At 38.3% G+C, this 15,595-nt stretch overlaps 1 protein-coding gene across 2 annotated transcripts in view; it reads left to right on the forward strand.

The window, feature by feature from the left end:
• Positions 1 to 15,595, forward strand: part of ATRNL1 (attractin like 1) — a 523,512-nt gene that overhangs the window by 161,204 nt on the left and 346,713 nt on the right. The window lies entirely within an intron of this gene.

Here is a 15,595-nt window from a genome sequence, read left to right on the forward strand (position 1 = left end):
TATCAAATAAACTATTAAGTAGAAACTATTGATCAGTGGTACGTTAATGGCAGATACCTTTTCTTTCTTTCTTCTATTCAATCATGCCCAATTCTTTTAGACTTCTCAGAGAAGTTTCTATAGTTTTCTTATTTTAAAAATTCAAGTAAGGTAGAGATCCATGGAAAGCAGCACAAATTATGTAGGTTACCATATTTTGAGCTTTACAGTTTATAAAAAAGACAAATGAAAGGACTTTTTAAGATAAATATTGTGTAAAATGCTACCTTTTATAAAGTTGTGATTTGAAGATAAGTATTTCTGATATGACACTAGAATTTGGAGCTACCCTATTTAAAAGATATAGTAATAATTTAATTAAAAAGAACCTTGGAAGTAATTCACAGAGCAAATATGTTGAATTTGTTTCATGTTACTTCATTTCACTTTTTGGACTCCCCAAAATATTTTTGGCCATAGTAAAAAGAGGACCCTAGGCAATGATTTTGTTTGTTTTGATGCAGCAGTTTTATATTGCATTTTATAAGATAGCTGATCATTAATAATAACTTTTTTAAAGAAAGGATTTTATATAGGTTCATAGGTGGGTAAGTAGGTAGACATAATACAGGTTGACAACTATTGTATTAATTGTACATTTCACTGTGTTATACATTTACCACATTAGTATATTATATACAGTCAGTGCCCAGTGGTTGAAGTGTGAAGATTGTTCTCAATCTATGTAGCATATTTGATATTTTAATAATTTTTAATGGTACTTAAAATTACCCATAAACCATAAAGCTTTTTTTTTCCTGGTTTCATTTTCTCATTTATATTGTGAATGAAATGGTTTTATCCAATATAATAGTAAATATAATAGTAAAACAGAAAGGAACAGAGAGAAACAAAAACAACGTATGGGTACTAGGCTAGAAAACAGGAAACTGTTTTATAAAGTTCTAGTCTTGCCTTAGGCATAAAAGCTGGTTGGGTGACTTTGGTGTATGCATGTATATGTGTATACATATAGTGAGAAGGAGCCTGTGGCCTAGAGGTTAATAAAGCTGCCTAACATGCACACAGCCCAGGCTCGAATCTCAAGGGTAAGTGTGGCTGAAGAGAGTTAAGAAACTCGAAATAGCTATCCCATTCTCCCTTAATTCTTTGTTAGCAATTCAAATTTTATAATACAAATGATGTCGCAGTTGCGACTGCTGCCTGTGGATGGCTCTAGATTGAGCTGATATAGGCAAAAAAAAGAAAAAAAAAAGAAAGAAAGAAGATTTCTTTCTCCCATATTTGGGCCGACAGGGTGCATCCAGAAACATTCAAGGTAAATCTCCTCCCCCTATCTCTTCCCTCCCTGATACAGCTGACAAAGTGAGAAGGAGCCTGTGGCCTAGAGGATAATACAGCTGCCTAACATGCACACAGCCCAGGCTCGAATCTCAGAACGGTAAGTGTGGCTGAAGAGAGTTAAGAAACTCGAAATAGCTATCCCATTCTCCCTTAATTCTTTGTTAGCAATCCAAATTTTATAATATAAAGGGTTCTAAAAGGCAGATGCTGGGGCGTCTTTTATAGGGTGTTAGTAGCCTGCATCCGGCTTCTAAGGCATGTTAGCGGACCCAGCTGGTCGTGCCATTCATTATGCACCATTCCCCAACTGTAAGTATTAGATCCGGAAGTAAGAGGAATCCCTTTCATCCCGTATGTTGGTCGTCTCACTCCTTCCTCCTCATCCTGTATACGGATAGAGGGGGGGAGGTTCTCCCTCTATTCCATTAATCATTCCAGTCATAGTGTCATTAGGCCCACCCATCTTTGGGCGAGATGTGCCACTAACCCTGGGGGAGAGGGAGAGAGAGAGGAGAGAGAGTTAGTGGCACATCTCGACCAAACCCATTTAAACCATCCTTGTTAGAACGACCTTTTAGCCCTGATGATGTTGGGGAGTTCCCCAATGAAAGCTTGGCAACCTTTTTAGTAAACTATTTTTAGTAAAGTATTTTTACTTAAAAATTCTCCTGGTGATCGTGCATTATATTATATATATATATATATATATATATATATATATATATATATATATATATATATATATATATATATATATATATGATTAAAAAGGTTAAAAATATGAACCCTGGGAATATTCATAATGAAAATATAAAATGAGCACCAGGGTAATAAAAACTATAAAAGTTTTTAATAAATTAAAACTATAAAAGTTTTAAAAAGCGCCAAGCTTTCGCCGTCACCTGCCGGCATCCTCAGGGCTGGCGTGCCAGAGAATGAGAAGGACTTTTATAGGCGTGTCGAGGTCTGCGCCCGGCTCCTCGATCTTGTTATCGGGCCTAATTGGTTCAGCCGCGTGCAATTAACCTGTGCTTCTTTTCTCTTTTTGGTTGCACTTTTATCCTCATCCGTCTCCAATTCTCCCAACTCTGGATTAGCTAGATGGCAATTGCAGTTATTTCGGTTGCCTTTATATTCTAACCTCCCCTTAGGCTCAGGTGGTAGTGCACATTCCACATTCCTTTCTCCACCATATCTTGTCCAGTTGTTACTTTTAGGATCGTATTCATTTCCGGTCTCAATACTTTCATTTTTAATGTGTCCGTCATCCTGTTGGTCTCGTAAGTTGCTACGGGTCCGGTGCAACGTGGGGGGATGTTCCGCAAGGTGGAGGGATCGTCTCTTATTAGTTGTCATGCCCAGCTGTCCTGCGCGTGTCCTACTCCGGGTGCCCGGTCCAGGGGGTGTGTGCGCAGCAATCAAGCCGCGTCCCTCCTGGTTACAGCGCTCTTCCTCAGTTCTCCCCTTTTTTACATTATTAAGAGCATTCGCTTGTATTCCATGGGAGTCCTCAGGACCATCAGGTAGGGGGTGTGACGGCTCGATCTTCCGTACCCTGCCGCTCTCCGATCTTCCCTCCTCCTCTATAACGGTGTGCGATCGTCTCTTATTAGTTGTCATGCCAAGCTGTCCTGCGTGTGTCCTACTCCGGGTGCCCGGTCCAGGGGGTGTGTACGCAGCAATCAAGCCGCGTCCCTCCTGGTTGCAGCGCTCTTCCTCAGTTCTCCCCTTTTTTACATTATTAAGAGCATTCGCTTGTATTCCATGGGAGTCCTCAGGACCATCAGGTAGGGGGTGTGACGGCTCGATCTTCCGTACCCTACCGCTCTCCGATCTTCCCTCCTCCTCTATACCGGTGTGCGAGGGTTCTTCGTCAACCACCCCCCGTGGTTTATCCTTGTTAGAGCTAATCGCTCCGGCTGCATGAGGGGTTCTTCTCCTCCTTTCCGGATCAGCCGTGATGTTTCTTTTGATGTGTGGGCGGTCCGTTGCGTTTGGCGATTCATCCGCACTTCCACCTGCCGTATCTTCTCTCGTCTCCTCTTTGCTGCCAGGGGGCCGGATCCTGGTTCTTATCACCCCCCTAATCCTCTGGGATTGCAGTAGTCTCACGGGGGTGGTCGAAGTATCTCGCGATTGCTTTCCTTCCTCCAAATTGCACATGGTTTGTTGGATGGTTCGGGTGCTGCCCAAGTTGTTATTGGGCCATCGGGGGTGTTGCCGCTGATTATTGGCACTCCATGATCTTAAGGCCAAATAGGACGGACATAGGTCAATATGCCTATTAATGGATTTGCTGTCCGAGAGCCATGCCTCTCTAAGAAGGCGGCCCCCTTTGGTACTATCATTTGCCAATACACTGACGCCACTAAAATTAAACCTGTGGCCCAGATCCACCGTGTGGGCCCATATTTGGGAGTGACAATCTCTCCTTCTCACTGCCAATTCGTGCTCATGGACCCTGGTCTTAATGCGTTTAGCAGTCTCCCCAATATAAGTGCATTGGCAGTCCATGCAGTCAATCCTATAGACGGCTGCCGATCTTTCGATGCTGGGGAGCGGGTCCTTAGGGCGCATTATTGCCGCCCGCAGTGTTTGGTTGGGTCTATGGGCCACCTGTATTTTATATGGTGCCAGGATCCTAGCTGTGGCTTCTGATACATTGTGGATATAGGGGAGTGCAATGCGTGTGGTGGCTTGAGGCATGGATTCTTGGGATACTGGGTTACCCCGGAGTCCAGGTGGTTTCCTGAACTGATTAATAAATTTAACCGGGTAGCCGTTACGTCTACATATTTGGAAGAGGTGGTTTCTCTCTTCCTTTTTAGCTCTGACGGTGCTGCAATGTGTCTCCACTCGTTTGAATAGCGTCCTGACACAACTGGCTTTATGGGCCATCGGGTGATTGCTCCCAAAGTGGAGAATCCTGTCAGTGCACGTTGGTTTTCGGTATACCCTGGTAGCTAGACAGCCATCCACCTGGCGCTGCACAAATACATCCAAAAATGCCAAATTACCCTGATCTTCCTCCTCCATGGTGAATTGGATGTCTGGGTATACCGAATTCAGGACGCTCATAAAGTCAGTTTTGTGTCGTTTCTTAATGACCGCAAACGTATCGTCCACATAGCGGGCCCAAAATTTTGGTCGATACTGGGCCATCGCTATGTGTTCTAACCGTTGGAGTACCATCTCTGCAACCACACTGGAGATCGGCGACCCCATGGGTGTTCCTTTAATTTGCTCATATATAACACCCTGAAAGGTGAAATAGGTGTTAAGGCATATTTCCATCAGTTTTATCAGGTCCTCCGTTTGAAGGGAGTCCTGATGCTGCCCATGGTCTCCTTGATTAAGCCAGTCTCTTAGGACCGCAACCGCAAGTTCTTGCGGGATGGAAGTGAATAGAGAAATTACATCAAAGGAGACCATAAGCTCATCCTCTTCTACCTTCAGGGTTTTAATTCTGTTGAGGAATTCTTCTGCCGATCTTACGGTGGTGTCGCTGTTCCTTGCCAAGTGGCCGATGCGTACGCTCAGCCACTTGGCAAGTTCAGAGATGGGGGTACCCCTAAATGCTACAATGGGACGGAGGGGGACATTGGGCTTATGTATCTTAGGTAAGCCATAAAATCTGGCGAGTGCTGAGTCACCAGGGCGGATCTTTCTTAGCGTTTCTTCCCCCATCCTCCCCTTACATTTTAGGTCATCTAGGAGCTTGTTAGTACGGTTTCTCAACGTGGTGGAGGGATCTTTACTAACCACTCTATAGGCCACCCCCGTGAGACTACTGCAATCCCAGAAGATTAGGGGGGTGATAAGAACCAGGATTCGGCCCCCTGGCAGCAAAGAGGAGACGAGAGAAGATACGGCAGGTGGAAGTGCGGATGAATCGCCAAACGCAACGGCCCGCCCATACATCAAAAGAAACATCACGGCTGATCCGGAAAGGAGGAGAAGAACCCCTCATGCAGCCGGAGCGACTAGCCCTACTAAGGATAAACCACGGGGGGTGGTTGACGAAGAACCCTCGCACACCGTTATAGAGGAGGAGGGAAGATCGGAGAGCGGTAGGGTACGGAAGATCGAGCCGTCACACCCCCTACCTGATGGTCCTGAGGACTCCCATGGAATACAAGCGAATGCTCTTAATAATGTAAAAAAGGGGAGAACTGAGGAAGAGCGCTGCAACCAGGAGGGACGCGGCTTGATTGCTGCGTACATACCCCCTGGACCGGACACCCGGAGTAGGACACACGCAGGACAGCTTGGCATGACAACTAATAAGAGACGATCGCACACCGTCATAGAGGAGGAGGGAAGACCGGAGAGCGGCAGGGTACGGAAGATCGAGCCGTCACGCCCCCTACCTGATGGTCCTGAGGACTCCCATGGAATACAAGCGAATGCTTTTAATAATGTAAAAAAGGGGAGAACTGAGGAAGAGCGCTGTAACCAGGAGGGACGCGGCTTGATTGCTGCGCACACACCCCCTGGACCGGGCACCCGGAGTAGGACACGCGCAGGACAGCTGGGCATGACAACTAATAAGAGACGATCCCTCCACCTTGCGGAACATCCCCCCACGTTGCACCGGACCCGTAGCAACTTACGAGACCAACAGGATGACGGACACATTAAAAATGAAAGTATTGAGACCGGAAATGAATACGATCCTAAAAGTAACAACTGGACAAGAGATGGTGGAGAAAGGAATGTGGAATGTGCACTACCACCTGAGCCTAAGGGGAGGTTAGAATATAAAGGCAACCGAAATAACTGCAATTGCCATCTAGCTAATCCAGAGTTGGGAGAATTGGAGACGGATGAGGATAAAAGTGCAACCAAAAAGAGAAAAGAAGCACAGGTTAATTGCACGCGGCTGAACCAATTAGGCCCGATAACAAGATCGAGGAGCCGGGCGCAGACCTCGACACGCCTATAAAAGTCCTTCTCATTCTCTGGCGCGCCAGCCCTGAGGATGCCGGCAGGTGACGGCGAAAGCTTGGCGCTTTTTAAAACTTTTATAGTTTTAATTTATTAAAAACTTTTATAGTTTTTATTACCCTGGTGCTCATTTTATATTTTCATTATGAATATTCCCAGGATTCATATTTTTAAGCTTTTTAATCGCATATATATATATATATATATATATATATATATATATATATATATATATATATATATATGTTTTCTGAGGTTTTCGCGGGTGTTTGTAGGTCTTTGGTTGTTCGGGTTTTCTCCCGCGTAAAATTGGAAGTGTCTTGGTGACGTTTCGACGAAGTCTCATTCGTCATCTTCAGGCTGGTGCTTTCGGCTTCGTGCTTCTAGGAGCAATGTGTGATTGTAGCTGTTTCCTCCTTTTAACTGCCAGTGGGGGTATGAACTGATTGGATGAGAACTTGGCTGTGTTCTGATTGGATGGAGGTGTGTTCTGATTGGTTAGGAGCTTGGCTGTGCTCTGATTGGCTGGGGGGTTGGCTGTGCTCTGATTGGCTGGGGGAGTTGGCTGTGCTCTGATTGGCTGGGGGGGTTGGCTGTGCTCTGATTGGCTGGGGGAGTGTTCTGTTTGGGTGGGGGCTTTGTTGTGCTCAGGTTAGTCTGAGTTGCCAGGGGGTTTAAAATGGTGAGCTGCATAGCTAATTTTTGGCTTCGCGTTCGTGGTCGTGCTTCATCTTCATGGTGGGTGTCAGTTTGCTTCATGTATGGATTGGAGGGGTTTAAAGTGGCTAATGATGCAGCTGTGGTCTGGCTTCTGGTTTGTGGTCGTGCCTCATCATCGGTGTGGCTTTGGGTTTGCTTTTTGCGTGGATGTGTGGTGATGACTTCCTGTGTGGTTTTAGGGAGTGTGGGTGTGGTGTCATTCTTTGTGTTAGTGAGTCATTTGTCAATAAGGGCGAGTTTCCAAATGGCTGGTAGGCGGGCGGTATCATCTCATTTGTTCATGCTGTGTGGGCATTTTTCTATCTCGATGGCTTCTCTGATTATTCTGTTATTAAAATGTTCAGTTTTGGTGATAGTTCTGGTATTTTTAAAGTCAATTTCATGTCCTGTGGCTTTAAGGTGTTGGACCAGGGAAGAAGTTGGTTCCTCTTTTTTGACTGAGTTCTTATGTTCTTCAATGCGTGCACTTATTCTTCTGTTGGTTTGTCCGATGTATGTGGTGGGACAAGTGGTGCGTGGGATTTCGTATACTCCTTGATTTTCTAATTCAATTTTATCTTTGGGGTTTCTTAGGAAGGTGGATATTTTTCTGTTTGTGCAGAATGCTGTCTTAATGTTGTGTTTGTGGAGAATCTTACTGATTCTGTCTGTGGTGCCTTTTATGTAAGGGAGGAGGGCTTTGCCGTTTTCTTGTTCTCTGTCTTGTGTTTTAGTGGGGGTTTCTTTTTGGATTAGTTTGGTAATCTTATTTCTTTGGAATCCATTGGATGTAAGTACATTAGTGAGAGTGTGTAGTTTGGTTTTTAGGTGTTGTTCATCAGCTAAGCGTTTTGTTCTAGAGATGAGTGTCTTGGCTATGGAGTTGATCTGTGCTGGGTGGTGGTGTGAGAGAGCATGCAGATAGCGGTTTGTGTGTGTTTTCTTCTGGTAGATGGTGTGTCCTAGGGAGCCATTGGATTTCTTGTAGACTAAAATATCTAGGAAGGGAAGTTGGTTATTAGCTTCTGTTTCCATGGTGAACTGTATTTTGGGGTGTAGGCTGTTGAGGTGTATGAGGAAGTTGTCCAGTTTTTCTTTCCCATGTGGCCAGATTATGAAGGTGTCATCTACGTATCTGAGCCAGAGTTTGGGTTTGTGTTCAGATTTTTCTAGAGCTTGGGTTTCAAAGTGTTCCATGTAGAGGTTTGCAATGACAGGTGAGAGGGGTGGTCCCATGGGTGCTCCTTCTATTTGTTTGTATTTTCGTCCGTTATAGATGAAGTATGTGTTGGATAGACAATGGTTGGTCAGATCTAGGATGTGTTTTGGGGAGTTATATTTGCTTTGAATAGCTGTCAAGGCTTCTTTGATTGGCACTTGGGTGAACAGGGATATGACATCGAAGCTCACGAGTAGGTCGCTGGGCTGTAAGTTTTGTTTCTTTATGATATCTAAGAAATGGAATGAATTTTTTACGTGTGAGGTGATGGATTCTGCATAGGGCTGTAGTTGTTTGGTGAGAAATTTGGATAGGTTTTGTAGAGGTGAGCCTATGGAGCTGACTATGGGTCTAAGTGGGGTTCCTTCTTTGTGTATCTTGGGGAGACCATAGAGTTAGGGCATCTGGATGATTTCTCTCTGGGAATGATTCTTTGCTGGATCTCTTCGCTAATGGGGGAGGCTTTTATTTTGGATCTGGTGGTTTTTTCCAGGTAGGTGGTGGGATCTGTGTTTAGGGGTTTGTATGTAGAGTCTTGGAGTAGGTTGGTTAATTTGGTTTGGTAGTCAGATGTGTTCATAACCACCGTGGCATTGCCCTTGTCTGCTGGTAAGATTACACCAGCATAATAAAAGATAGTCCCTGAACTCAGGGAGAAAAGGCTAGGCAGAAAGAGAAATACATGTTATAGATGCATATTGTCATCTATTAAAAGAGAAGAAACAACTGAATATTTTAAGAAACCCCTATAGTAATGCATTTTCTGCACTACTAAAGATATTCACGTGAAGTAAAATTAGATACTGCCCTTATTTTTTATATGAAAGTTGCTACTTATGTAACATTAAATGTATGTATCTAGATTTATAAGAAGAGCTTTAGTGAAAATTTTAAGATTATAGTTCTAGTTCATGAAATCACATTGTTTCTCTTCATTTATACATGGCTTGCTTCTGTATGCATTCAACTATTCATGTTCTCTGAAAAAGTCATCAGAATATGTTATGCCAGGAATCCATCCTTGCCAGCAGTATTGACTCTGACAACAGACATTTATAATCATATAAAGCAATTATAACTTTATGATGGCTCTTGGATATGTAGCAGAGACTGTTGGAATTTTGGTATCCTCTCCATCTGTTTCTTTTATCCTGTCTGCTTGGAGGTTCAACACTTATTTTTACAAAAGGTCATTCAACTTTGAATTTTATAAAGTTACAAAAATTCTAAGCAATTCCAACTTATGAAAGTTTCTTTGACAATTGATGAATCACCAACTTTTATATTTTTTCTTTTTTTTATTGAATTTTTTTAAAATTTTACAAAAAGCAAAACAACCCACCCTCAAACCTCCCCAACCCTCCCATTCCCTCCCCCGACCTTCCCATAGCTGAACATAGGCTTAATTAAAATTTCTTCAAATAATCTTAAGAAAAAAAAAATATATAAACCATGAATAAATCTAAATATTAAATACATTAATTAAACAAACTATAAGATAATTAACAATAATATATATATATGAAAAAACATAAATACCCAAAAAAATAATACTTAAAAAAGAAAAGAATAAAGAAAAGACAAAAAAAGATAAGAAAAAATATAATAAGAATAAAAAATAAAAATAAAAAAGGGAAATAAAATCTATAAGATATTTTAAATATAAGTTATTAAAAAACTAGATAGTATTTTTTAATATCCAACTTATATTGTATAAAATCTATCCATTTTTTCCATACCGCAAAATACTTCTCCTGCGATTGATCCTTCAAAAAAGCCGAAATCTTTGCCATTTCCACCAGGTAAGAAACTTTAAGAAACCACTCTTGCAAAGTAGGCAAAGATTCCTTCTTCCAACATTGCCCTATCAACAGCCTTGCGGCTGTAATTAAATTTAACATCAATGTAGTCTCTTTAGTATCACAATCAGTAACAATACCTAACAAAAACAATTGTGGGGTAAATTTTACCCTCCTTCTAAAAATTCTTTGAATATTCCACCATATCTTAACCCAAAAGGCTTTTATATTTTTACACGACCACCAAATATGATAGTAAGTAGCATTCATAAAGACTTACACATTCAGTAATGTTCAAAATGCCATTTAGGCATTGGGAAATAAAAAAAACTCTTAAAACTTTGATAATTTCTTCATATTGGAATCTATATCAGCACTTCAAAATATATGGAGGTACAACACTCCAGCCATTCCAATCGTTGTGTACATTTTATGAGAAGGAGAATTGCTTCAAGATCTCCATATGTGTGAACATCCAAAACATCAAGAAAGCAAACACATAGAATTGGTTTTCATTTTGCCCAGCTTTCTGACTATTCAGGTTACAAACATCATAGGTAGGAATGGAAGAACAGAAGCCATTGGTTTTGGCTGAAACAGAAATATTTTGAAATACATTTATTGTATTTTTTATTAAGTGCTTTAACAAGTTTGATTTCATAAAACTGAAGGTTTTTTTGGGAGGGTGAGTGAATGAAGGAATTTGATAAATACTAATATTTTACCAATTCTGGACTTGGTTGATTAGTCTGGAAATTGAAATTGCAAAATCCTGAATGACTTTCCTTCTCAGTGAAGAACTAATATTATTCTTAATATCAGCTGGAAAAAACAGATAAAAGTTTCAGTGGTAAAAAAGATAGATCAGAAAACTTTAATGTGATTAGTTATTTTATAGTAAAGAAAATTAGAGGGAACACTTTTATCATCATCTGCCATATTTAGCACTGCTTAATTTTTTCCAAAAGAAACAAAATCAGTACAAACTAAGCATGTATTTTATATAGATAATAATTCTAGATAAAAATTCAAAATAGTCTTCAATTTCGATAATTAATTGAAATATAATTTAATTTGCATAAGTAATTAAATGGATTGTTACTTCAATATTATTACTTGTTTCTGAAAATCTATATTGGTGATTCTTAAACTTGGAATTGTGCCTGCTGAAGGGTTTCAAGAAAGTTGTGGGTAGGTCATGTTTAGAAAAAAATGATTTCACGCACAGTGGGAGCACTATCATAAGCTAAGTGGCTGTAAAATGCAGAATACGTATATTGACTTCGTTCTAGGTCTGCTGCTAAAATCTAACGTGGCATTAACTACAATGAAATTAGTTTATTCTTGGGGCACATAAATTGAAAATTGTAAATTTTAAGTTCTTTGGAAATGGAGTAACTGATGATCAGTTCTATCACAGATGGCTACAGTAGGTGTCTTAAAAATAAAATCCAAAACAAATCAATACAAATTATTTAGCATATTTTCACTATAATAGTTACAACATTGTTTTGAATATAAGTGAAGGAAATAAAATGTATGTCAAATTCAGTTTAAGCAGTTCTCTGAAAAAAGAGGAAAGTAAGCCCAGTAAAAGAACGTTGATGAAAAGACTAAATTCTATAAAATATTGGTTCAGCATCCTTTGAGTTTTATGTCTATAATACGATTTTATAACATTTGTATGTTAAATCCATTTTGTTTTAAGTCATCATAAATTTAGTTATTTGGCACATGTTCATGTATACAGAATGGACACAATTTTGTGAGGACACACAAGCTGCAGATACAATATTTTATTCCAGTATATTTTCCCCTATTTATTTTATATGATGGATGTTGATGAATTCTAGATGGTAAAGGAAACATCTAAATTTATGGAATAGTTCTTCATATATTAGCAGCCGAAATACATGTGGTTTTAGAATCTATGCTTTTGGATATACAGAAACATATGATTTTGAAGTGATGAAGACCAGTTGGTTGGATTTGATATCACCTTTATCGTTTTAACAAACTGCACTTCAACCAAAAGATTTTATTGATAATCATTTTCAGAAAATTGGTTTACAAAAGAGATTAAGATCTTAAATACAAGTAAAACATTTTTTTCTATAAACCTGTAAAAAAATACAGGTTAAATGGTTTTTCTGTAACTTGGATACATGCTATCAAATGAGTGGCTGGTGATTTTTGAGCAATGTCTGTTATAATTCTCTTCAGATTTATATATATCCTTATTTCCTTGAATGCGCGGATGTTGGTTTAAACAATTCTTGATACAATTATTGGCAATTTTAATTTTTAAAGTTATTCCTAATGGAAAGAGCAATCTGATGCACACTTTATATGCACTATGTACTTTATATGCATTTTACATGCACTATTCATGGACTTCTCTTTCTGCCCTAGTTCTTAGACTTGGAAAAGCTGAGATATGCTCTGTCTCCCATTGCTCCCCCAGAAGTTTGGGTATTTGCTCAGCTTTGCTGAGGTTATAATTTGATGGAGAGGGGGATATTTGTAGATAAAAGTAATGGTAGTAGAGCGAGTTTGGCCCAGGGGGTTAATTGATATTTTGGGGTGCACAGTTTCATTTCAGTAGACTCTGGTATCCTGCAATAATAACAAATCTGTCCTTCAGGTTGTAGCTAGACATCATAGTTTAGGATTTTTCTTTCTTCTCAATTTATGCTTTGATTATTACTTGTTGCAAGGATGTAAAAGTCTGGAAATACTATAGGAAGAGACTTAGATACTCTATCTTGCCAATTATGATCTATCCACAGATAGCCTTAGTGACAATAGTCCATAAACTGTATTTGACTGAATATAAAATAAGTTTGTTCTAAAAGTCACTGTACTGTTGATTTAATATTTTGTATTTGTGCGGAACAAATTTATATAAAAAGAGGATATTGAATTAGAAGTTTATATATGCTGACTTAGCAGAACACAGAAGTAAAGAAGAGTCCTTGTATCATCAAAAAAAAAAAAAACACATGATGCTATATTTCTTCATTTCTGCTAGCTGCTAGACCAAAGATTTGTATATTTTGCTCAAGGCAGTAGACAAATTTGAAACCAGTGAGTGTTTTTTAAATTTCCAGAACTCCGGGTAGGGGTAGGAGGATAGGTGGTCAGTATTATTCTTTATCTCTGAGTGTTCAGCATAATTTGCTACTCATAACACTTACTACTGAGTAATGTATTCATATAAAGTCTTCATTTTAAGACAGACTTTCAAGTAAATCACTTAAACTAAAAACACCTGATTTAGAGTTTGAGCTTTTCTATTACCTGCCTTCTTTTTGTACCAGTACACTCAAGAATTGTGCAAAACTCAAATGTTTACACAACTTTTGTGTTATTTTTCTTTGTTGTAATTATTTATTTTTTATTCTATTTTTATAGTTATAGTATTGTTCCCATTGACTAATAAAACATATTTTTCTGTATCTCTTTTGAACAGTTAGTTTTACATCAAATATTCCACAATAAACATACCATAAAATAGGCTTGTAATACTCCAACTGTATTCTGCTCTTTTCAAATGTGAACCTGCACATAAGCAGTGTCATAGTGATATAATACATTTTGTATAAGTTCAGTTTTGAAATTAACTTTACCTTTTACTTAAAAAGGGAGTTCCTTGGGCACTAGATGGCAGCCTTACAATACTTCAGTACTTAAAACTCAATATCTTTTGAACATTGTTCTAAAATATAAATGGGAGCAATAGTAGAATATGTTAGAAGAAATCAGTTTTAATAAATGACATTGGAATTTTGGTTCAAGAACTAAAAAAACAGTAGGTTCTTAATGCAAGACAAGCAATACATATAATCCAGGTGAATTGAGAGACATGGCCTAGCGATCTGATTATCTGCTACTGTCTTTTCATTGCAAGTTTTCTTCTGGGATCCCATTTGTTTAAACTAAGTACCTCCTATAATTGTAAAGCTGTCATGCTTGACTTAGACTAATGAGTTCCAGCAATTATGTTTGACACTAATTGACTTTGCAGATTGAGGCTATTTTTATTACTGTTAAATGTAGTAGTAACGATCACCACAAACTGTCATTTTACTCTCAATGTTTAGTAATTTAGGAATAGAAGCTGCTTAGAAAAAAAACTCTTCCTAATATCTAAGGATAGTTAGTGGAACAAATGCTTCCCATATTAGAATCTTATGCATACTGTATAAGAAACAATACTTTTCAGCAGAAGGATTACTAATAAAATATGGTTTAATGTTATTGGAAAATACATCCTATTTGTAAGAGCAAAACCTAGGATTGTGAAATAACAACAGTGGCACATAACTGAGCATTGTAGTACTGAAAAGGTACAGCATTTTCCAGTTTTTATAAAACTTTTCATGGATATTAAAACCTTAATCATGTGTGAATGTTTTTAAGATTTGCTTTGTTTTTGGTCTTTTAAGTTTTCAGAAAAGAGATGCAATATATAGCTTGCATTTCTTATGATAGATGTTCCACAGCAATCTTTTTAATGGGAATAAAGCTGGAGGGTAATAGCAATGACAGGGGCCATTATGCAAAGGAATGAGGCAGTCTCAAAGTTACCACTTCTTTCAGGATAAGTGTCAAAATACAGTATTTATATATTCCAAAACAAAAATACAGCAAAAAATAGGAATTATAGAAACAAAGATGTAAGGGATATCTCCTGTATGTCCTGCTACTTGACAAATATTTAGGAAGGAGCAGACATAGCAAAATCCGTTTGCTATCTTACTTTGTTACCTCATTTGAAAATGAATTTATCCTAGTCATTATTTGTTGTTGTTTTTTACTATTATTTCTCACATATTAAAAACCTAAATTAGATTTTTTTTATCCAGATTTTTTTTTCACTTCCTTACATCATTACAATACACTTTCAGGCATAATTCATTTTTGGATTAATATTCTGAAAAGATTCCTGCCTGGAATCAAATTACATTAAAGAGCTTTTATAAGGTGTTTCTATAAATAAAAATTATAGCTTAATTTTTTTACTTAGTTATTTGGATTGTAGATACTTGGAAAGGACTATTATACTGAATATATTGTTTGGAACACTGATAGTAAAATATTGGCTATTTTTAAATTCAAAAACTGTTATTGTATTTTTTAAAAAAAATAACCTAATATCACTGAAGTTTAATACTCGCCCTTTCTAGAGAAATATATTGAAAAGGAGCCAGTCTTTCATTTCAATTTGAAGAAAGGAAAAAAAAATAATTTTACTTTAATGAAAGTGCATCATATAGTGTAGGTATGTTTGCACTGCTATAGAAAATAGTTGTTTAAATCATCTGGAAATTGTATCAGATGCAGGGCCAGTGTTGAATTAAGGTTTATTTTGTCTTCTAATTTTATTTTTTAATGTTAATTGCTATATCAGTTAATAGCTATACATTTTATTAATTAATTCTTAATCAATGGAAGTAACTGGGAACAATCCACATATTTGAATTATGACTCCCACAGTTGTTTCCCTTGAGTATCCTTGATGTATTCTAATATAAGAATTACCTGTGATAAAACAGTTGTGAAATGAAAACAATGGAAATGAAAA

The sequence above is a fragment of the Crotalus tigris genome, unplaced genomic scaffold (genome assembly GCF_016545835.1).
Source record: "Crotalus tigris isolate CLP2741 ecotype Arizona unplaced genomic scaffold, ASM1654583v1 scf7180000018468.2839379, whole genome shotgun sequence".
Lineage (NCBI taxonomy): Eukaryota > Metazoa > Chordata > Lepidosauria > Squamata > Viperidae > Crotalus > Crotalus tigris.